At 44.2% G+C, this 24,134-nt stretch overlaps 1 protein-coding gene across 7 annotated transcripts in view; it reads right to left on the bottom strand.

The window, feature by feature from the left end:
* Window positions 1-24,134, bottom strand: part of CIPC (CLOCK interacting pacemaker) — a 214,089-nt gene that overhangs the window by 58,978 nt on the left and 130,977 nt on the right. For 2 of the 7 annotated variants that reach the window (XR_012247294.1, XM_073638109.1), the window contains exon 1: window positions 12,117-12,377. The exons of 1 other annotated variant lie outside the window; for it this stretch is intronic. The gene's annotated coding sequence lies outside the window, so the exon portion shown is untranslated. Of the gene's footprint in view, window positions 1-12,021; window positions 12,384-20,828; window positions 20,949-24,134 lie in introns of those variants that run through there. 4 more of the 7 variants (XM_073638114.1, XM_073638112.1, XM_073638113.1 and 1 more) reach the window with 4 other exon arrangements.

Raw genomic sequence — 24,134 nt, 5'->3', positions numbered from 1 at the left:
CCATATTATACCGCAGTCACATCTATAGCTGTAATATCTCCATATTATACCGCAGTCACATCTATAGCTGTAATATCCCCATATTATACCGCAGCCACATCTATAGCTGTAATATCCCCATGTTATACCGCAGTCACATCTATAGCTGTAATATCCCCATATTATACCGCAGTCACATCTATAGATGTAATATCCCCATATTATACCGCAGTCACATCTATAGATGTAATATCCCCATATTATACCGCAGTCACATCTATAGATGTAATATCCCCATATTATACCGCAGTCACATCTATAGATGTAATATCCCCATATTATACCGCAGTCACATCTATAGATGTAATATCCCCATATTATACCGCAGTCACATCTATAGATGTAATATCCCCATATTATACCGCAGTCACATCTATAGATGTAATATCTCCATATTATACCGCAGTCACATCTATAGATGTAATATCCCCATATTATACCGCAGTCACATGTATACACTGTGTTCCAAATTATTATGCAAATAATATTTTCTCAGATTTTCCCAAATTCCCTATATGAATTGCAGTCATTGTAATTTTCCAGTCAAATAACTATTCGAGTACAATTGAAAGGTTTTTGTATAATCTGCCTATGATAACAGGAGATTTAAAAAAAAAAAAAAAAAAAACTCAAACTGCACTCAAAATGCATGTTCCAAATTATTATGCACAGCAGAGTTTTCAACCTTTTCATTTTAATAAAGAACAAAAAAATGGTGATTTGTGAAATTATAAGCATTAGCAGGTTATTACACACTGAAATCAAACAGTTTTCAACTCAAAACTTTATTCTAGGTGATGTTACATTTGCACATAGGACCGCTTGTTCGAAAGGAGCTTCTGAACTCTCTCGTCCATTGAATTTGTCAGGTTTTGGATGGTTTCTGCTTCAATTGTTTTGCATGAGGACAGAATACCCTCCCAGAGCTGTTGTTAGATGTGAACTGCCTCCCGCCATCATAGACACTCCTTTTGATGATGCTCCAGAGGTTCTCAATGGGGTTGAGGTCAGGGGAGCATGGGGGCCACACCATAAGTTTGTCCCCTTTTATGCCCATAGCAGCCAGAGATGCAGATGTGTTATGTGCAGCATGAGACGGGGCATTATCATGCATGAAAATGATCTTGCTGCGGAATACACGGTTCTTCTTCTTGAACCATGGAAGGAAGTGCTGTTTGAGAAACTCAACATACATTATGGAGTTCATCTTTACCCCTTCAGGGATCCTAAAAGGGCCGACAATCTCTCTCCCCATGATTCCAGCCCAAAACATTACTCCACCTCCTCCTTGTTAGCGCCGTAGCCGTGTTTGCATGGGGTGTCCATCAACCAGCCATCCTCCACTCCATCCATCTGGACCATCGAGATCATTTTCATGCATGATAATGCCCCGTCTCATGCTGCACATAACACATCTGCATCTCTGGCTGCTATGGGCATAAAAGGGGACAAACTTATGGTGTGGCCCCCATGCTCCTCTGACCTCAACCCCATTGAGAACCTCTGGAGCATCATCAAAAGGAGTGTCTATGATGGCGGGAGGCAGTTCACATCTAACAACAGCTCTGGGAGGGTATTCTGTCCTCATGCAAAACAATTGAAGCAGAAACCATCCAAAACCTGACAAATTCAATGGACGAGAGAGTTCAGAAGCTCCTTTCGAACAAGCGGTCCTATGTGCAAATGTAACATCACCTAGAATAAAGTTTTGAGTTGAAAACTGTTTGATTTCAGTGTGTAATAACCTGCTAATGCTTATAATTTCACAAATCACCATTTTTTTGTTCTTTATTAAAATGAAAAGGTTGAAAACTCTGCTGTGCATAATAATTTGGAACATGCATTTTGAGTGCAGTTTGAGTTTTTTTTTTTTTTTTTTTTTAAATATCCTGTTATCATAGGCAGATTATACAAAAACCTTTCAATTGTACTCGAATAGTTATTTGACTGGAAAATTACAATGACTGCAATTCATATAGGGAATTTGGGAAAATCTGAGAAAATATTATTTGCATAATAATTTGGAACACAGTGTAGATGTAATATCCCCATATTATACCGCAGTCACATCTATAGATGTAATATCCCCATATTATACCGCAGTCACATCTATAGATGGAATATCCCCATATTATACCGCAGTCACATCTATAGCTGGAATGTCCCCATATTATACCGCAGTCACATCTATAGCTGTAATATCCCCATATTATACCGCAGTCACATCTATAGCTGGAATGTCCCCATATTATACCGCAGTCACATCTATAGCTGAAATGTCCCCATATTATACCGCAGTCACCTCTATAGATGTAATATCCCCATATTATATAGCAGTCACATCTATAGATGGAATATCCCCATATTATACAGCAGTCGCATCTATAGATGGAATATCCCCATATTATACCGCAGTCACATCTATAGCTGTAATATCCCCATATTATACCGCAGTCACATCTATAGCTGTAATATCCCCATATTATTCCGCAGTCACATCTATAGCTGTAATATCCCCATATTATACCGCAGTCACATCTATTGCTGTAATGTCCCCATATTATACCGCAGTCACATCTATAGCTGTAATATCCCCATATTATACCGCAGTCACATCTATAGCTGTAATATCCCCATATTATACCGCAGTCACATCTATAGCTGTAATATCCCCATATTATACCGCAGTCACCTCTATAGCTGTAATATCCCCATATTATACCGCAGTCACCTCTATAGCTGTAATATCCCCATATTATAGAGCAGTCACCTCTATAGATGGAATATCCCCATATTATACCGCAGTCACCTCTATAGATGTAATATCCCCATATTATACCGCAGTCACATCTATAGATGTAATATCCCCATATTATACCGAAGTCACATCTATAGCTGTAATATCTCCATATTATACCGCAGTCACATCTATAGCTGTAATATCCCCATATTATACCGCAGTCACCTCTATAGCTGTAATATCCCCATATTATACCGCAGTCACCTCTATAGATGTAATATCCCCATATTATACCGCAGTCACATCTATAGATGTAATATCCCCATATTATACCGAAGTCACATCTATAGCTGTAATATCTCCATATTATACCGCAGTCACATCTATAGATGTAATATCTCCATATTATACCGCAGTCACATCTATAGATGTAATATCTCCATATTATACCGCAGTCACATCTATAGATGTAATATTCCCATATTATACCGCAGCCACATCTATAGATGTAATATCTCCATATTATACCGCAGTCACATCTATAGATGGAATATCTCCATATTATACCGAAGTCACATCTATAGATGGAATATCTCCATATTATACCGCAGTCACATCTATAGATGTAATATCTCCATATTATACCGCAGTCACATCTATAGATGTAATATCTCCATATTATACCGCAGTCACATCTATAGATGTAATATCTCCATATTATACCGCAGTCATATCTATAAATGTAATATCCCCATATTATACCGCAGCCACATCTATAGATGTAATATCCCCATATTATACCGCAGTCACATCTATAGATGTAATATCCCCATATTATACCGCAGCCACATCTATAGATGTAATATCCCCATATTATACCGCAGTCACATCTATAGATGTAATATCCCCATATTATATCGCAGCCACATCTATAGATGTAATATCCCCATATTATACCGCAGTCACATCTATAGATGTAATATCCCCATAATATACCGCAGGTGACATCTATAGATGTAATATCTCCATATTATACCGCAGTCACATCTATAGATGTAATATCCCCATATTATACCGAAGTCACATCTATAGCTGTAATATCTCCATATTATACCGCAGTCACATCTATAGCTGTAATATCCCCATATTATACCGCAGTCACATATATAGATGTAATATCCCCATATTATACCGCAGGTGACATCTATAGCTGTAATATCTCCATATTATACCGCAGTCACATCTATAGATGTAATATCCCCATATTATACCGAAGTCACATCTATAGCTGTAATATCTCCATATTATACCGCAGTCACATCTATAGATGTAATATCCCCATATTATACCGCAGTCACATCTATAGATGTAATATCCCCATATTATACCGCAGTCACATCTATAGCTGTAATATCTCCATATTATACCGCAGTCACATCTATAGCTGTAATATCCCCATATTATACCGCAGTCACCTCTATAGCTGTAATATCCCCATATTATACCGCAGTCACCTCTATAGATGTAATATCCCCATATTATACCGCAGTCACATCTATAGATGTAATATCCCCATATTATACCGAAGTCACATCTATAGCTGTAATATCTCCATATTATACCGCAGTCACATCTATAGATGTAATATCTCCATATTATACCGCAGTCACATCTATAGATGTAATATCTCCATATTATACCGCAGTCACATCTATAGATGTAATATTCCCATATTATACCGCAGCCACATCTATAGATGTAATATCTCCATATTATACCGCAGTCACATCTATAGATGGAATATCTCCATATTATACCGAAGTCACATCTATAGATGGAATATCTCCATATTATACCGCAGTCACATCTATAGATGTAATATCTCCATATTATACCGCAGTCACATCTATAGATGTAATATCTCCATATTATACCGCAGTCACATCTATAGATGTAATATCTCCATATTATACCGCAGTCATATCTATAGATGTAATATCCCCATATTATACCGCAGCCACATCTATAGATGTAATATCCCCATATTATACCGCAGTCACATCTATAGATGTAATATCCCCATATTATACCGCAGCCACATCTATAGATGTAATATCCCCATATTATACCGCAGTCACATCTATAGATGTAATATCCCCATATTATATCGCAGCCACATCTATAGATGTAATATCCCCATATTATACCGCAGTCACATCTATAGATGTAATATCCCCATAATATACCGCAGGTGACATCTATAGATGTAATATCTCCATATTATACCGCAGTCACATCTATAGATGTAATATCCCCATATTATACCGAAGTCACATCTATAGCTGTAATATCTCCATATTATACCGCAGTCACATCTATAGCTGTAATATCCCCATATTATACCGCAGTCACATATATAGATGTAATATCCCCATATTATACCGCAGGTGACATCTATAGCTGTAATATCTCCATATTATACCGCAGTCACATCTATAGATGTAATATCCCCATATTATACCGAAGTCACATCTATAGCTGTAATATCTCCATATTATACCGCAGTCACATCTATAGATGTAATATCCCCATATTATACCGCAGTCACATCTATAGATGTAATATCCCCATATTATACCGCAGTCACATCTATAGCTGTAATATCTCCATATTATACCGCAGTCACATCTATAGATGTAATATCCCCATATTATACCGAAGTCACCTCTATAGATGGAATATCCCCATATTATATAGCAGTCACCTCTATAGATGTAATATCCCCATATTATACCGCAGTCACATCTATAGATGTAATATCCCCATATTATACCGCAGTCACATCTATAGATGTAATATCCCCATATTATACCGCAGTCACATCTATAGATGTAATATCCCTATATTATACCGAAGTCACATCTATAGATGTAATATCCCCATATTATACCGCAGTCACATCTATAGATGTAATATCCCCATATTATACCGCAGTCACATCTATAGCTGTAATATCTCCATATTATACCGCAGTCACCTCTATAGATGTAATATCCCCATATTATACCGCAGTCACCTCTATAGATGTAATATCCCCATATTATACCGCAGTCACCTCTATAGATGGAATATCCCCATATTATACCGCAGTCACATCTATAGATGTAATATCCCCATATTATACCGCAGTCACATCTATAGATGTAATATCCCCATATTACACCGCAGTCACATCTATAGATGTAATATCCCCATATTATACCGCAGTCACATCTATAGATGTAATATCCCCATATTACACCGCAGTCACATCTATAGATGTAATATCCCCATATTATACCGCAGTCACATCTATAGATGGAATATCCCCATATTATACCGCAGTCACATCTATAGATGTAATATCCCCATATTACACCGCAGTCACATCTATAGATGTAATATCCCCATATTATACCGCAGTCACATCTATAGATGTAATATCCCCATATTATACCGCAGTCACATCTATAGATGGAATATCCCCATATTATACCGCAGTCACCTCTATAGATGGAATATCCCCATATTATACCGCAGTCACCTCTATAGATGGAATATCCCCATATTATACCGCAGTCACCTCTATAGATGGAATATCCCCATATTATACCGCAGTCACCTCTATAGCTGTAATATCCCCATATTATAGAGCAGTCACATCTATAGATGGAATATCCCCATATTATACCGCAGTCACCTCTATAGATGTAATATCCCCATATTATACCGCAGTCACATCTATAGATGTAATATCCCCATATTATACCGAAGTCACATCTATAGCTGTAATATCTCCATATTATACCGCAGTCACATCTATAGCTGTAATATCCCCATATTATACCGCAGTCACCTCTATAGCTGTAATATCCCCATATTATACCGCAGTCACCTCTATAGATGTAATATCCCCATATTATACCGCAGTCACATCTATAGATGTAATATCCCCATATTATACCGAAGTCACATCTATAGCTGTAATATCTCCATATTATACCGCAGTCACATCTATAGATGTAATATCTCCATATTATACCGCAGTCACATCTATAGATGTAATATCTCCATATTATACCGCAGTCACATCTATAGATGTAATATTCCCATATTATACCGCAGCCACATCTATAGATGTAATATCTCCATATTATACCGCAGTCACATCTATAGATGGAATATCTCCATATTATACCGCAGTCACATCTATAGATGTAATATCTCCATATTATACCGCAGTCACATCTATAGATGTAATATCCCCATATTATACCGCAGCCACATCTATAGATGTAATATCCCCATATTATACCGCAGTCACATCTATAGATGTAATATCCCCATATTATACCGCAGCCACATTTATAGATGTAATATCCCCATATTATACCGCAGTCACATCTATAGATGTAATATCCCCATATTATATCGCAGCCACATCTATAGATGTAATATCCCCATATTATACCGCAGTCACATCTATAGATGTAATATCCCCATAATATACCGCAGGTGACATCTATAGATGTAATATCTCCATATTATACCGCAGTCACATCTATAGATGTAATATCCCCATATTATACCGAAGTCACATCTATAGCTGTAATATCTCCATATTATACCGCAGTCACATCTATAGCTGTAATATCCCCATATTATACCGCAGTCACATATATAGATGTAATATCCCCATATTATACCGCAGGTGACATCTATAGCTGTAATATCTCCATATTATACCGCAGTCACATCTATAGATGTAATATCCCCATATTATACCGAAGTCACATCTATAGCTGTAATATCTCCATATTATACCGCAGTCACATCTATAGATGTAATATCCCCATATTATACCGCAGTCACATCTATAGATGTAATATCCCCATATTATACCGCAGTCACATCTATAGCTGTAATATCTCCATATTATACCGCAGTCACATCTATAGATGTAATATCCCCATATTATACCGAAGTCACCTCTATAGATGGAATATCCCCATATTATATAGCAGTCACCTCTATAGATGTAATATCCCCATATTATACCGCAGTCACATCTATAGATGTAATATCCCCATATTATACCGCAGTCACATCTATAGATGTAATATCCCCATATTATACCGCAGTCACATCTATAGATGTAATATCCCTATATTATACCGAAGTCACATCTATAGATGTAATATCCCCATATTATACCGCAGTCACATCTATAGATGTAATATCCCCATATTATACCGCAGTCACATCTATAGCTGTAATATCTCCATATTATACCGCAGTCACCTCTATAGATGTAATATCCCCATATTATACCGCAGTCACCTCTATAGATGTAATATCCCCATATTATACCGCAGTCACCTCTATAGATGGAATATCCCCATATTATACCGCAGTCACATCTATAGATGGAATATCCCCATATTATACCGCAGTCACATCTATAGATGTAATATCCCCATATTACACCGCAGTCACATCTATAGATGTAATATCCCCATATTATACCGCAGTCACATCTATAGATGTAATATCCCCATATTATACCGCAGTCACATCTATAGATGGAATATCCCCATATTATACCGCAGTCACATCTATAGATGGAATATCCCCATATTATACCGCAGTCACCTCTATAGATGGAATATCCCCATATTATACCGCAGTCACCTCTATAGATGGAATATCCCCATATTATACCGCAGTCACATCTATAGATGTAATATCTCCATATTATACCGCAGTCACATCTATAGATGGAATATCCCCATATTATACCGCAGTCACATCTATAGATGTAATATCCCTATATTATACCGCAGTCACATCTATAGATGTAATATCCCCATATTATACCGCAGTCACCTCTATAGATGGAATATCCCCATATTATACCGCAGTCACATCTATAGATGTAATATCCCCATATTATACCGCAGTCACATCTATAGATGTAATATCCCCATATTATACCGCAGTCACATCTATAGCTGTAATATCCCCATATTATACCGCAGTCACATCTATAGATGTAATATCCCCATATTATACCGCAGTCACCTCTATAGATGGAATATCCCCATATTATACCGCAGTCACCTCTATAGATGTAATATCTCCAAATTATACCGCAGTCACCTCTATAGATGGAATATCCCCATATTATACCGCAGTCACATCTATAGATGTTATATCCCCATATTATACCGCAGTCACATCTATAGATGGAATATCCCCATATTATACCGCAGTCACATCTATAGATGTAATATCCCCATATTATACCGCAGGTGACATCTATAGATGTAATATCCCCATATTATACCGCAGTCACATCTATAGATGTAATATCCCCATATTATACCGCAGTCACATCTATAGATGTAATATCTCCATATTATACCGCAGTCACCTCTATAGATGTAATATCCCCATATTATACCGCAGTCACATCTATAGATGTAATATCCCCATATTATACCGAAGTCACATCTATAGATGTAATATCCCCATATTATACCGAAGTCACATCTATAGATGTAATATCTCCATATTATACCGCAGTCACATCTATAGATGTAATATCTCCATATTATACCGCAGTCACCTCTATAGATGTAATATCCCCATATTATACCGCAGTCACATCTATAGATGTAATATCTCCATATTATACCGCAGTCACCTCTATAGATGTAATATCCCCATATTATACCGCAGTCACATCTATAGATGTAATATCCCCATATTATACCGAAGTCACATCTATAGATGTAATATCCCCATATTATACCGCAGTCACATATATAGATGTAATATCTCCATATTATACCGCAGTCACATCTATAGATGTAATATCTCCATATTATACCGCAGTCACCTCTATAGATGTAATATCTCCATATTATACCGCAGTCACATCTATAGCTGTAATATCCCCATATTATACCGCAGTCACATCTATAGATGTAATATCCCCATATTATACCGCAGTCACATCTATAGCTGTAATATCTCCATATTATACCGCAGTCACCTCTATAGATGTAATATCCCCATATTAAACCGCAGTCACCTCTATAGATGGAATATCCCCATATTATACCGCAGTCACATCTATAGATGTAATATCCCCATATTATACCGCAGTCACATCTATAGATGTAATATCCCCATATTATACCGCAGTCACATCTATAGCTGTAATATCTCCATATTATACCGCAGTCACCTCTATAGATGTAATATCCCCATATTATACCGCAGTCACCTCTATAGATGTAATATCCCCATATTATACCGCAGTCACCTCTATAGATGGAATATCCCCATATTATACCGCAGTCACATCTATAGATGGAATATCCCCATATTATACCGCAGTCACATCTATAGATGTAATATCCCCATATTACACCGCAGTCACATCTATAGATGTAATATCCCCATATTATACCGCAGTCACATCTATAGATGTAATATCCCCATATTATACCGCAGTCACATCTATAGATGGAATATCCCCATATTATACCGCAGTCACATCTATAGATGGAATATCCCCATATTATACCGCAGTCACCTCTATAGATGGAATATCCCCATATTATACCGCAGTCACCTCTATAGATGGAATATCCCCATATTATACCGCAGTCACATCTATAGATGTAATATCTCCATATTATACCGCAGTCACATCTATAGATGGAATATCCCCATATTATACCGCAGTCACATCTATAGATGTAATATCCCTATATTATACCGCAGTCACATCTATAGATGTAATATCCCCATATTATACCGCAGTCACCTCTATAGATGGAATATCCCCATATTATACCGCAGTCACATCTATAGATGTAATATCCCCATATTATACCGCAGTCACATCTATAGATGTAATATCCCCATATTATACCGCAGTCACATCTATAGCTGTAATATCCCCATATTATACCGCAGTCACATCTATAGATGTAATATCCCCATATTATACCGCAGTCACCTCTATAGATGGAATATCCCCATATTATACCGCAGTCACCTCTATAGATGTAATATCTCCAAATTATACCGCAGTCACCTCTATAGATGGAATATCCCCATATTATACCGCAGTCACATCTATAGATGTTATATCCCCATATTATACCGCAGTCACATCTATAGATGGAATATCCCCATATTATACCGCAGTCACATCTATAGATGTAATATCCCCATATTATACCGCAGGTGACATCTATAGATGTAATATCCCCATATTATACCGCAGTCACATCTATAGATGTAATATCCCCATATTATACCGCAGTCACATCTATAGATGTAATATCTCCATATTATACCGCAGTCACCTCTATAGATGTAATATCCCCATATTATACCGCAGTCACATCTATAGATGTAATATCCCCATATTATACCGAAGTCACATCTATAGATGTAATATCCCCATATTATACCGAAGTCACATCTATAGATGTAATATCTCCATATTATACCGCAGTCACATCTATAGATGTAATATCTCCATATTATACCGCAGTCACCTCTATAGATGTAATATCCCCATATTATACCGCAGTCACATCTATAGATGTAATATCTCCATATTATACCGCAGTCACCTCTATAGATGTAATATCCCCATATTATACCGCAGTCACATCTATAGATGTAATATCCCCATATTATACCGAAGTCACATCTATAGATGTAATATCCCCATATTATACCGCAGTCACATATATAGATGTAATATCTCCATATTATACCGCAGTCACATCTATAGATGTAATATCTCCATATTATACCGCAGTCACCTCTATAGATGTAATATCTCCATATTATACCGCAGTCACATCTATAGCTGTAATATCCCCATATTATACCGCAGTCACATCTATAGATGTAATATCCCCATATTATACCGCAGTCACATCTATAGCTGTAATATCTCCATATTATACCGCAGTCACCTCTATAGATGTAATATCCCCATATTAAACCGCAGTCACCTCTATAGATGGAATATCCCCATATTATACCGCAGTCACATCTATAGATGGAATATCCCCATATTATACCGCAGTCACATCTATAGCTGTAATATCCCCATATTATACCGCAGTCACCTCTATAGATGTAATATCCCCATATTAAACCGCAGTCACCTCTATAGATGGAATATCCCCATATTATACCGCAGCTCATCCCTCCCGTTGCTCCTCCTGGCACCTCAGGCTACAGGGAGTCTCCGCCTTCTCACCCGCGGGTCACACCGGGGACCTGCCTCCAGCTGCTCCCGTCCAGGCTCCGGTGCTCCTCAGGCCTCACTGCCGACTCTCGGTCACTATGACAACGCTGTGGTGACGGCTGACGCCGTGCTGACGTCACGGATGTCACCTGACCGCCATGTGTGACTGACAGGAGCCCTGTGCGTCCGCTGCTTCTGCGTCTCTGGGGCTGAGGAGGCCGAGTCTCCGCCTCGTGCAGCAGCTTACTGTAATCATGGCTGCTCCTGTCAGAGCGACACACACGACATGGACGACACTTCCCGCCAACTCCTAGCCGGTTTATGTGAGGTAGTAGAGAGGGCTCCAGAACCCGAGACCTGGTTGAGAGAGCCCCAGAGGTGGGAGAGAGAGCCCCAGAGGTGGGAGAGATAGGGAGAGAGACCCCCAGAGGTGGGAGAGATAGGGAGAGAGACCCCCAGAGGTGGGAGAGATAGGGAGAGAGACCCCTAGAAGTGGGAGAGATGTGGAGAGACCCCCAGAGGTGGGAGAGAGACCCCTGGAAGTGAGAGAGATGGGGGAGAGAGACCACCAGAAGTGGGTGAGATGGGGAGAGAGACCACCAGAAGTGGGAGCGATGAGGAGAGAGACCCCTGGAAGTGAGAGAGATAGGGAGAGAGATCCCCAGAGGTGAGAGAGATAGGGAGAGAGACCCCTAGAAGTGGGAGAGAGACCCCTGAAAGTGAGAGAGATGTGGAGAGACCCCCCAGAGGTAGGAGAGAGACCCCCAGAGGTGGGAGAGATAGGGAGAGAGACCCCTGGAAGTGAGAGAGATGGGGAGAGAGACCACCAGAAGTGGGAGAGATGTGGAGAGAGACCCCTGAAAGTGAGAGAGATGTGGAGAGAGACCCCTGGACGTGAGAGAGATGGGGAGAGAGACCCCCAGAGGTGGGAGAGATAGGGAGAGAGACCCCTGGAAGTGAGAGAGATGGGGAGAGAGACCACCAGAAGTGGGAGATATAGGGAGAGAGACCCCTGAAAGTGAGAGAGATGTGGAGAGACCCCCAGAGGTGGGAGAGAGACCCCTGAAAGTGAGAGAGATGTGGAGAGACCCCCAGAGGTGGGAGAGAGACCCCCAGAGGTGGGAGAGATAGGGAGAGAGACCCCCTGGAAGTGAGAGAGATGGGGAGAGAGACCCCCTGGAAGTGAGAGAGATGGGGAGAGAGACCCCTGGAAGTGAGAGAGATGGGGAGAGAGACCACCAGAAGTGGGAGAGAGACCACCAGAAGTGGGAGCGATGGGGAGAGAGACCCCTGGAAGTGAGAGAGATAGGGACAGAGACCCCCAGAAGTGGGAGAGAGATCCCAAGGTATTGTGGCCATCCGTGGGGTCCTGCTCATGATCAGACCTGTTGGACGGTGCCGCGTATCTTAGGCTTTCTGGGGGCATTGGCGTCTGTGGTGCTCTCTGCTACGTTATCCCGTGATGAAGGTGGGGCGCTCCTGGGTGCACACTGTATATGCTGATTTCTGGGGTCTCATCCAAATATGACATGTGACTTCCCAGCCCTCCACCACTGATGGTGATGGCTGGGAAGGGTCCAAGCTGCTTGGTCCGTTCCCATGGTCCACTACATTGTATGATGCCCCCATCGATTTACCCTTTTTAACTAAGCATTTTGTAAATACCTTCTGCTGCCATATGTGCCTGTGAGTGGCGCTATCGCTGCTCGCTCAGTCCGCATCACGTGACCCCGACTGCCGCCGCCTCTGACATCCGCTGATGTCACGTCAACTTCCGGATTTCCAGTATTCCCCTAGGTGTGAGCCAGTTGCATCCCCCCGATCCCCCCGTCACAGCCCAGTATCCAGCGCGCACTTTGCCTCTCTCCTCTGCTTTCATTGACTGCAGCCAGAGTCACATGATGCGGACTGAGCGAGCAGCAATAGCGCCACTCACAGGCACATATGGGAACAAGAGGTATTTACAAAAATACTTAGTTAAAAGGTGTAAATCGATGGGGGCAGTATACAATGTAGTGGACCTCCTCTTTAACGAAAGCGCTGCTCCAAAATTCGTCTCTAAATAATAATGTTATATAGTGCCGACATATTCAGCAGCGCTGTACAATAAGCAGGGACATGTACAGACAATAAAGACATCACAGGGTAACACACAATTCACTAGTTACAGGTGGAGCGAGGGTCCGGCTCGCAATCTGCAGTCTATAAAGAAATAGGGGGAACACAAGAAAACGAGCTCATCGTGTACAGTCCGGCCAGTATTACAATAATGGTTTTCAAATAAAGCTGGGGTAGTGTGTTTCAAACAACTGGCGCAGCATGAGAGAAGTGTTGGAAACTTTACAATTAAGCGTCTGTGTGAGGTTCGGATTATGAAGGATGTTAGTCTTCGATCAGTTGCAAAAAGGAGTGCACGCATAGGGTAGTAGATAGATGAGATGTAGGGCGGTGCAGCACTTTGGAGAGGACGGGTAGGTGGTAGACAAATGAGGAGATGTAGTGCCGTGCAGCACTGTGGGGAGGATAGGTAGGGTGGTAGACAGAGATGAGGAGATGTAGAATGGTGCAGCACTGTGGAGAGGACGGGTAGGTGGTAGACAGATGAGGAGATGTAGTGCGGTGCAGCACTGTGGAGATGGCGAGTAGGGTAGGAGATAGATGAGGAAATGTAGGGCGGTGCTGCACTGGGGAGAGGATGGGTAGGTGGTAGAGATGAGGAGATGTAGGGTGGTGCAGCACTGTGGAGAGGACGGGTATGTGGTAGACAGAGATGAGGAGGAGATGTAGTGCGGTGCAGCACTGTGGAGAGGACGAGTAGGGTAGTAGACAGATGAGGAAATGTAGGGCGGTGCAGCACTGTGGAGAGGACGAGTAGGTGGTAGACAGAGATGAGGAGATGTAGGGCGGTGCAGCACTGTGGAGAGGATAGGTAGGGTGGTAGACAGAGATGAGGAGGAGATGTAGGGCGGTGCAGCACTGTGGAGAGGATAGGTAGGGAGGTAGACAGAGATGAGGAGGAGATGTAGGGTGGTGCAGCACTGTGGAGAGGACAGATAGGTGGTAGACTGAGATGAGGAGGAGATGTAAGGCGGTGCTGTACTGTGAGAGTACCGGTAGGGTGATAGAGATGAGGAGGAGATGTAGGGTGGTGCAGCACTGTGGAGACGACGAGAAGGGTGGTAGACAGATGAGGAGAAGTAGTGCGGTGCAGCACTATGGAGAGGATGGGTAGGTAGTAGATAGATGAGGAGGAGATGTAGGGTGGTGCAGAACTGTGGAGAGGACGAGTAGGGTAGTAGACAGATGAGATGTAGGGCGGTGCAGCACTGTGGAGAGGACGGGTAGGTGGTAGACAGATGAGGAGATGTAGGGTGGTGCAGCACTGTGGAAAGGATAGGTAGGGTGGTAGACAGAGATGAGGAGAAGATGTAGGGCGGTGCAGCACTGTGGAGAGGACGGATAGGTGGTAGACAGAGATGAGGAGGAGATGTAAGGTGGTGCAGTACTGTGAGAGTACCGGTAGGGTGATAGAGATGAGGAGGAGATGTAGGGCGGTGCAGCACTGTGGAGAGGATGGGTAGGTGGTAGACAGTGATGAGGAGATGTAAGGTGGTGCAGTACTGTGAGAGTACCGGTAGGGTGAGAGATGAGGAGATGTAGGGTTGTGCAGCACTGTGGAGAGGACGGATAGGTGGTAGACAGAGATGAGGAGGAGATGTAAGGCGGTGCAGTACTGTGAGAGTACCGGTAGGGTGATAGAGATGAGGAGATGTAGGGCGGTGCAGCATTGTGGAGACGAAGAGTAGGGTGGTAGACATTTGATGATATGTAGGGTGGTGCAGCACTGAGGAGAGGACGGGTAGGGTGGTAGACAGATGAGGAGGAGATGTAGGGTAGTGCAGCACTGTGGAGAGGACGAGTAGGGTAGTAGACAGATGAGATGTAGGGTGGGGCAGCACTGTGGAAAGGATAGGTAGGGTGGTAGACAGAGATGAGGAGGAGATGTAAGGCGGTGCAGTACTGTGAGAGTACCGGTAGGGTGATAGAGATGAGGAGGAGATGTAGGGCGGTGCAGCACTGTGGAGACGAAGAGTATGGTGGTAGACAGATGAGGATATGTAGGGTGGTGCAGCACTGTGGAGAGGATGGGTAGGGTGATAGAGATGAGGAGGAGATGTAGGGCGGTGCAGCACTGTGGAGACGACGAGTAGGATGGTAGACAGATGAGGAGATGTAGTGAGGTGCAGCACTGTGGAGAGGATGGGTAGGTGGTAGACAGATTGGGAGGAGATGTAGGGTGGTGCAGCACTGTGGAGAGGACGAGTAGGGTAGTAGACAGATGAGGAGATGTAGGGAGGTGCAGCACTGTGGAGAGGATGGGTAGGTGGTAGAGATTAGGAGGAGATGTAGGGTGGTGCAGCACTGTGGAGAGGATAGGTAGGGAGGTAGATCAGGAGAAGATGTAGGGCGGTGCAGCACTGTGGAGAGGACAGATAGGTGGTAGACAGATGAGGAGGAGATGTAGGGCGGTGCAGCACTGTGAGAGTAACGGTAGGGTGATAGAGATGAGGAGGAGATGTAGGGCCGTGCGGCACTGTGGAGAAGACGAGTAGGGTAGTAGACAGATGAGATATAGGGCGGTGCAGCACTGTGGAGAGGACGTGTAGGGTGGTAGACAGAGATAAGGTGGAGATGTAGGACAGTGTGTGGAGAGGATGGAAGGTGGAAGGGTGGTAGATGACACATGAGGAGGAGATGTAGGGGATGCAGAACTGTGGACAGCTTTGTGGGTGAGAGTGATACGTTTATAATGTATTCTGTGGTGGATGGTAACCAGTGCAGTGACTGGCACAAGGTGGGGGCATCAGTGTACCGTGGCTTGCAAAAGTATTCACCCCCTTGACATTTTTCATGTTTTGCTACCTCACAACCTGAAGTTTCACTGTTTTTTTGAGGGTTTGCATCAGTTCATGTAGAGAACATGCCGACAACTGTGAACATTTGGTTTTCTTTTTTTTGTGAAGAAAACAACAAATAAGACAAAGTATCTGAAAACTTCAGTGTGCATAACTATTCACCCCCCTAAAGTCAGTACTTTGTAGAGCTTCTTTTTGCTGCAATTACAGCAGCAAGTCGCTATGGATAAGTCTCTATGAGCTTTCCACATCTGGCCACTGGGATTTTTGCTGATTCCTCAAGGCAAAACTGCTCCATCCAGTTAGATGTTTCCTCGGGTGAACAGCTATCGTCAAGTCTGACCACAGATTCTCCATTGGATTAAGGTCTGGGCTGTGACTCGACCACTCCAGAATATTTACACATTTCCCCTTACACCACTCAAATGTTGCTTTGGGTCATTGTCTTGTTGGAAGCTGAACCTCCGTCCCAGTCTCAAATCATTGACAGACTGAAACAGGTTTTGCTCAAGAATATCCATGTATTTCGCACCATACATCTTACCCTTGACTCGGACCATTTTCCCTGTCACTGGTCCCGAAAAACCTCAAAGTATGATGCTGCTGCCACCACCATGTTTCACTGCGGGGATGTTGTTCTTGGGGTGTTGAATTGTATTGGTTTCGCGACAGACATAATGTTTACCTTGGTGGCCAAAAAGTTAAATTTTGGTCTAATCTGACCACAGCACCTTCCTCCATACATTTGGGGAGTCTCCCACATGTCTTTTGGCAAACTCAAAATGCGCCTTACAATTTTTTTGTGTAAGTAAAGGCTTTTTTTTCTGCCCACTCTTCCATAAAGGCCTCCTCTATGGAGGGTACAGCTCATTGTGGTCGTATGGACAGATACTCCAGTCTCTGCTTGGGAACTACGCAGCTCCTTCAGGGTTACCTTTGGTCTCTGTGCTGACTCTCTGATTAATACCCTCCTTGCCCGGGCTGAGAGTTTTTGTGGGCGTCCTCTCTTGGAATGTTTGTTGTGGTACCATGCTCTTTCCATTTGACGATAATGGATTTGATGGTGCTCCGGGGGATCCTCAGAGAATGGGAGATTTATTTATAACTCAACCCTGACTTGTTCTTCCCAACAACTTTGTCCCTGACTTATTTGGAGATCCCCTGGTCTTCATGGTGTTGTTTGGAGATCCCCTTGGTCTTCATGGTGTTGTTTGGAGATTCCCTTGGTCTTTATGGTGTTGTTTGGAGATCCCCTTGGTCTTCATGGTGTTGTTTGGAGATCCCCATGGTCTTCATGGTGTTGTTTGGAGATCCCCGTGGTCTTCATGGTGTTGTTTGGAGATCCCCTTGGTCTTCATGGTGTTGTTTGGAGATCTCCTTGGTCTTCATGTTGTTGTTTGGTTAGTGGTGTCTCTTGTTAATGATGTTGCTGCCTCTGTGGCCTTTCAGAAGAGGTAAAGTGTATATACTGACAGACACTTGACTTTAGATTGCACAATGGTGACGTCCTGTCACTAAGCATGGGACTTATGAAGGGAATTGCTTGCACCAGAAATTTTTAGGGGCTTCATAGCAAAATGGTTTTTTTAGTTATTTTATCCCATAAATTAAATTTATGTTTATATTTTTCTCACTTCACCAACTTAGACTATTTAGTGCTGATGCATCACACACAAATAATATTTACACACAGGTTGTAATATAACTAAATGGGGAAAAAGCCAAGAGGGTGAATACTTTTGCAAGCCACTGTAGCTTCTGGACAGAAATACGATCCTGGCTGCCGCATTTAAGTGTGCTATATACCTTGGTTTCCATGTGATAGTTCCCCAGGTGCGGGGGATTCACTCGTCTTCCCCTGATCTAGGCCTGGTGTATACAATTCTGCACTGTGATACAGCGGTGTGTGACACTCCGGACCACCTTTCCCGTATGCCAGCTAGTCTAGCTGATCATGGGGCACTGATATTACATCGGGGGTGCGATGCTGCTGGATGTTGGACACCCTGGATGCGATGCGGCTGGATGTTGGACACCCTGGGTGTGATGCGGCTGGATGTTGTGCATCCTGAGTGCGATGCGGCTGGATGTTGTACACCGGGGGTGCGATGCGGCTGGATGTTGTGCATCCTGAGTGCGATGCGGCTGGATGTTGTACACCGGGGGTGCGATGCGGCTGGATGTTGTGCATCCTGGGTGCGATGCAGCTGGATGTTGTACACCGGGGGTGCGATGCGGCTGGATGTTGTGCATCCTGAGTGCGATGCGGCTGGATGTTGGACACCCTGGGTACAATGCGTCTGGATGTTGGACACCCTGGGTGCGATGCGGCTGGATGTTGCACACCCTGGGTGCGATGCGGCTGGATGTTGGACACCCTGGGTGCGATGCGGCTGGATGTCGGACACCATGGGTGCGATGCGGCTGGATGTTGGACACCCTGGGTGCGATGCGGCTGGATGTTGTACACCGGGGGTGCGATGCGGCTGGATGTTGGACACCCTGGGTGCGATGCGGCTGGATGTTGGGCATCCTGAGTGCGATGCGGCTGGATGTTGTACACCGGGGGTGCGATGCGGCTGGATGTTGGACACCCTGGGTGCGATGCGGCTGGATGTTGGGCATCCTGAGTGCGATGCGGCTGGATGTTGTACACCATGGTGCGATGCGGCTGGATGTTGTGCATCCTGAGTGCGATGCGGCTGGATGTTGTACACCGGGGGTGGCGATGCGGCTGGATGTTGTGCATCCTGAGTGCGATGCGGCTGGATGTTGGACACCCTGGGTGCGATGCGGCTGGATGTTGGACTCCTTGGGTGCGATGCGGCTGGATGTTGGACTCCCTGGGTGCGATGCGGCTGGATGTCGGACACCCTGGGTGCGATGCGGCTGGATGTCGGACACCCTGGGTGCGATGCGGCTGGATGTCGGACACCCTGGGTGCGATGCGGCTGGATGTCGGACACCCTGGGTGCGATGCGGCTGGATGTCGGACACCCTGGGTGCGATGCGGCTGGATGTCGGACACCCTGGGTGCGATGCGGCTGGATGTCGGACACCCTGGGTGCGATGCGGCTGGATGTCGGACACCCTGGGTGCGATGCGGCTGGATGTCGGACACCCTGGGTGCGATGCGGCTGGATGTCGGACAACCTGGGTGCGATGCGGCTGGATGTCGGACACCCTGGGTGCGATGCGGCTGGATGTCGGACACCCTGGGTGCGATGCGGCTGGATGTCGGACACCCTGGGTGCGATGCGGCTGGATGTCGTACACCCTGGGTGCGATGCGGCTGGATGTCGGACACCCTGGGTGCGATACGGCTGGATGTCGGACACCCTGGGTGCGATGCGGCTGGATGTCGGACACCCTGGGTGCGATGCGGCTGGATGTCGGACACCCTGGGTGCGATGCGGCTGGATGTTGGACACCCTGGGTGCGATGCGGCTGGATGTTGGACACCCTGGGTGTGATGCGGCTGGATGTTGTACACCCTGAGTGCGATGCAGCTGGATGTCGGACACCCTGGGTGCGATGCGGCTGGATGTGAAGCCTGATCTCAGTGATCCGGAGGTGGCCGATACCTCTCTCCATGTAGTGTGTGCTCATGGTGCTACCCTAGGACATGACGACAGTGTGGTGATGCTGGGCTCGGCTGTCCTCACCCTTGGTCATCACTGTACAGTCCCCGTGTGCCGTCTGCGGCTGGTGATGTTTGTTAGGTCACTATATTGCTGTGTGTGTCGTGTACTAATCTGCCTGACGAGCATTGTTTGCCCCCTCTCTGTAGTCCAGCAGACCCTCTCACCTGGAACGTGGAGGAATGGATAATCTCGTAGACATTTCCCCTGGCAAGCTCCAGACAGCTCCATGTAGAGGCGCCGTGTGCACCCGTCAGGTCAGTGACAGCGGAGGCCAAGGCCACACAGAGGGGAAGGATACAGCCGTCACTATAAAATTTAATATTGTCTTTCCATTGAGTTTTAAAATGCCGCCACCCCGTCCACAGGCCACGTCTGGTATTGCAGACAATTCCCAGTAATCTAATTGGAGCGCAGAAGCAGTAGGAGACGCAGCCAGGTTTTTCTATTCCTGGACTATTTCTTTAAGAAGGTCCACCCTGCTGTGAATTTCAGTGTGGATTTGAGGTGGGCTTTGTGTCACTTTCTGAATGTTTCTTGCGTGGCCCTCGTCCATTGAATTATTGTGACTTTAGTATGTGCACCGCAGGCCAATTTCCATGTCCACTGTTCATGGCGCGAATGGATGAGATAAGTGTCCTTCCCCAGGAGCCGCAGCATGTCTGCCTGGTGTGGACGCCATAAGGAGCTATGAATTCATAAATGCTGTATAGGGAAAATATATATTCTTGTATCGTGTTAGCCAGTAGATAGAAAAATATTTAGATTTGAGAGTCCTCAGTGGTTGATACCTTTTAATGGCTAACTGAAAAGATGGTAACAAATTGCAAGCTTTCGAGACTACGCAGGTCTGCTAATACTAGCCTGATGAAGAGACCTGCATAGTCTCGAAAGCTTGCAATTTGTTACCATCTTTTCAGTTAGCCATTAAAAGGTATCAACCACTGAGGACTCTCAAATCTAAATATTTTTAAATGCTGTATGAAGTGAAGTGGAAGAGTAAATTCTACTCATCCACCACAGGGGGGAGCCAGTGACACGCTCACAATCGGGGAGACATTGTAGTTTCCAGCTAATGTCACCTGTGTCATTGAACAGATCTGGGCAGAGAGGCCTCCGGGCTTCACAACCTAATGTGGCAATAGGAGACAGCCGGCGGCTAGTGTCCAGGGCCGAGCTGATCTCAGGTTCTTGTGTCTGAGAGCAGAACGATCTGTCACTCAGTATGCAGTTATATATTAGGGGAAGGACTGTAGGGGTGCATCGGACACCTACATAGACTGCAGAGGCCAGCCGTCCGTCTGCGGCCTGGAAATGAGCGATTCATGCCGAGGTTATGCGGCCAGCTTCCACTTGTTTGTACCTTACCTAGAACCTGCTGACGGTCCTGCATTAATTCTGCCTATTGGGGGAGTGTTCGCCCGGCTCCAGCCCAGAGCGCCTCAGTCACGATCACACAGCATAACGGTGCACGAATAATGAGCCCCTGGCCGTCTACATAGGGAAACTGTCAGATATCTCGCAGGACAGTCAGACAGTTAGAAGCAAGAGTGGATTAAGGGTAGCCAAGGCCCCGGGCAGTTTAAGGTGCATGGGCCCCTAGCACCCGATGTATCACATGACATGCCACATGATATTTTTGGGAGGTCGTGTGACAGGTCACATGATGAACTCACAGGTGCTCTGGTGCACATCTGTAGACGCCAATTTTTTTCCTTTATGTTCAGCGCTAAACATAACAATAGAGGATACCATGTAATAAGGGATGGGGCTATACATAACAAGAGGGGATGCTATGTAATAAGGACGGGGCTATACATATCAAGAGGGGATGCTATGTAATAAGGGACGGAGCTATACATAACAAGAGGGGATGCTATGTAATAAAGGACGGAGCTATACATAACAAGAGGGGATGCTATGTAATAAGGGACGGGGCTATACATAACAAGAGGGGATGCTATGTAATAAGGGACGGGGCTATACATATCAAGAGGGGATGCTATGTAATAAGGGACGGAGCTATACATAACAAGAGGGGATGCTATGTAATAAGGGACGGAGATATACATAACAAGAGGGGATGCTATGTAATAAGGGACGGGGCTATACATAACAAGAGGGGATGCTATGTAATAAGGGACGGAGCTATACATAACAAGAGGGGATGCTATGTAATAAGTGACGGAGCTATACTTAACAAGAGGGGATGCTATGTAATAAGGGACGGAGCTATACATAACAAGAGGGGATGCTATGTAATAAGGGACGTGGCTATACATAACAAGAGGGTATGCTATGTAATAAGGGACGGGGCTATACATAACAAGAGGGGATGCTATGTAATAAGGGACGGGGCTATACATAACAAGAGGGGATGCTATGTAATAAGGGACGGAGCTATACATAACAAGAGGGGATGCTATGTAATAAGGACGGGGCTATACATAACAAGAGGGGATGCTGTGTAATAAGGGACGGGGCTATACATAACAAGAGGGGATGCTGTGTAATAAGGGACGGGGCTATACATAACAAGAGGGGATGCTATGTAATAAGGGACGGGGCTATACATAACAAGAGGGGATGCTGTGTAATAAGGGACGGGGCTATACATAACAAGAGGGGATGCTATGTAATAAGGGACGGGGCTATACATAAGAGGGGATGCTATGTAATAAGGACGGGGCTATACATAACAAGAGGGGATGCTATGTAATAAGGACGGGGCTATACATAGCAAGAGGGGATGCTATGTAATAAGGACGTGGTTATACATAACAAGAGGGGATGCTATGTAATAAGGGACGGGGCTATACATAACAAGAGGGGATGCTATGTAATAAGGGACGGAGATATACATAACAACTTTTCAGGTTTCTCATCCATCTTCCCTCCCCAATTCATTATCACATACTGTGCAGTGCTCTCATCCATCTTCCCACCCCAAATCATTATTATTATTATTATTATTTATTATAGCGCCATTTATTCCATGACTCTTTACATGTGAAAAAGGGGTATACATACAAGAACAATTACAATGATCTTTAACAAAACGTGATGATGACTGGTACAGGAGGAGCGAGGACGCTCAGTCTATATTATCACATACTGTGCAGTGCTCTCACCCATCTTCCCACCCCAATTCATTATCACATACTGTGCAGCGCTCTCACCCATCTTCCCTCCCCAATTCATTATCACATACTGTGCAGAGCTCTCACCCATCTTCCCACCCCAATTCATTATCACATATTGTGCAGAGGTCTCACCCATCTTCCCACCCCAATTCATTATCACATACTGTGCAGAGCTCTCACCCATCTTCCCACCCCAATTCATTATCACATACTGTGCAGAGCTCTCACCCATCTTCCCACCCCAATTCATTATCACATACTGTGCAGAGCTCTCACCCATCTTCCCACCCCAATTCATTATCACATATTGTGCAGAGCTCTCACCCATCT

Source organism: Phyllobates terribilis, unplaced genomic scaffold (assembly GCF_046119375.1).
Source record: "Phyllobates terribilis strain yellow unplaced genomic scaffold, ASM4611937v1 Scaffold_7__3_contigs__length_470593459, whole genome shotgun sequence".
Classification (NCBI taxonomy): Eukaryota; Metazoa; Chordata; class Amphibia; order Anura; family Dendrobatidae; genus Phyllobates; species Phyllobates terribilis.
Note: the sequence above shows the minus strand (reverse complement) of the source record. Positions and strands in the feature narration are given on the sequence as shown.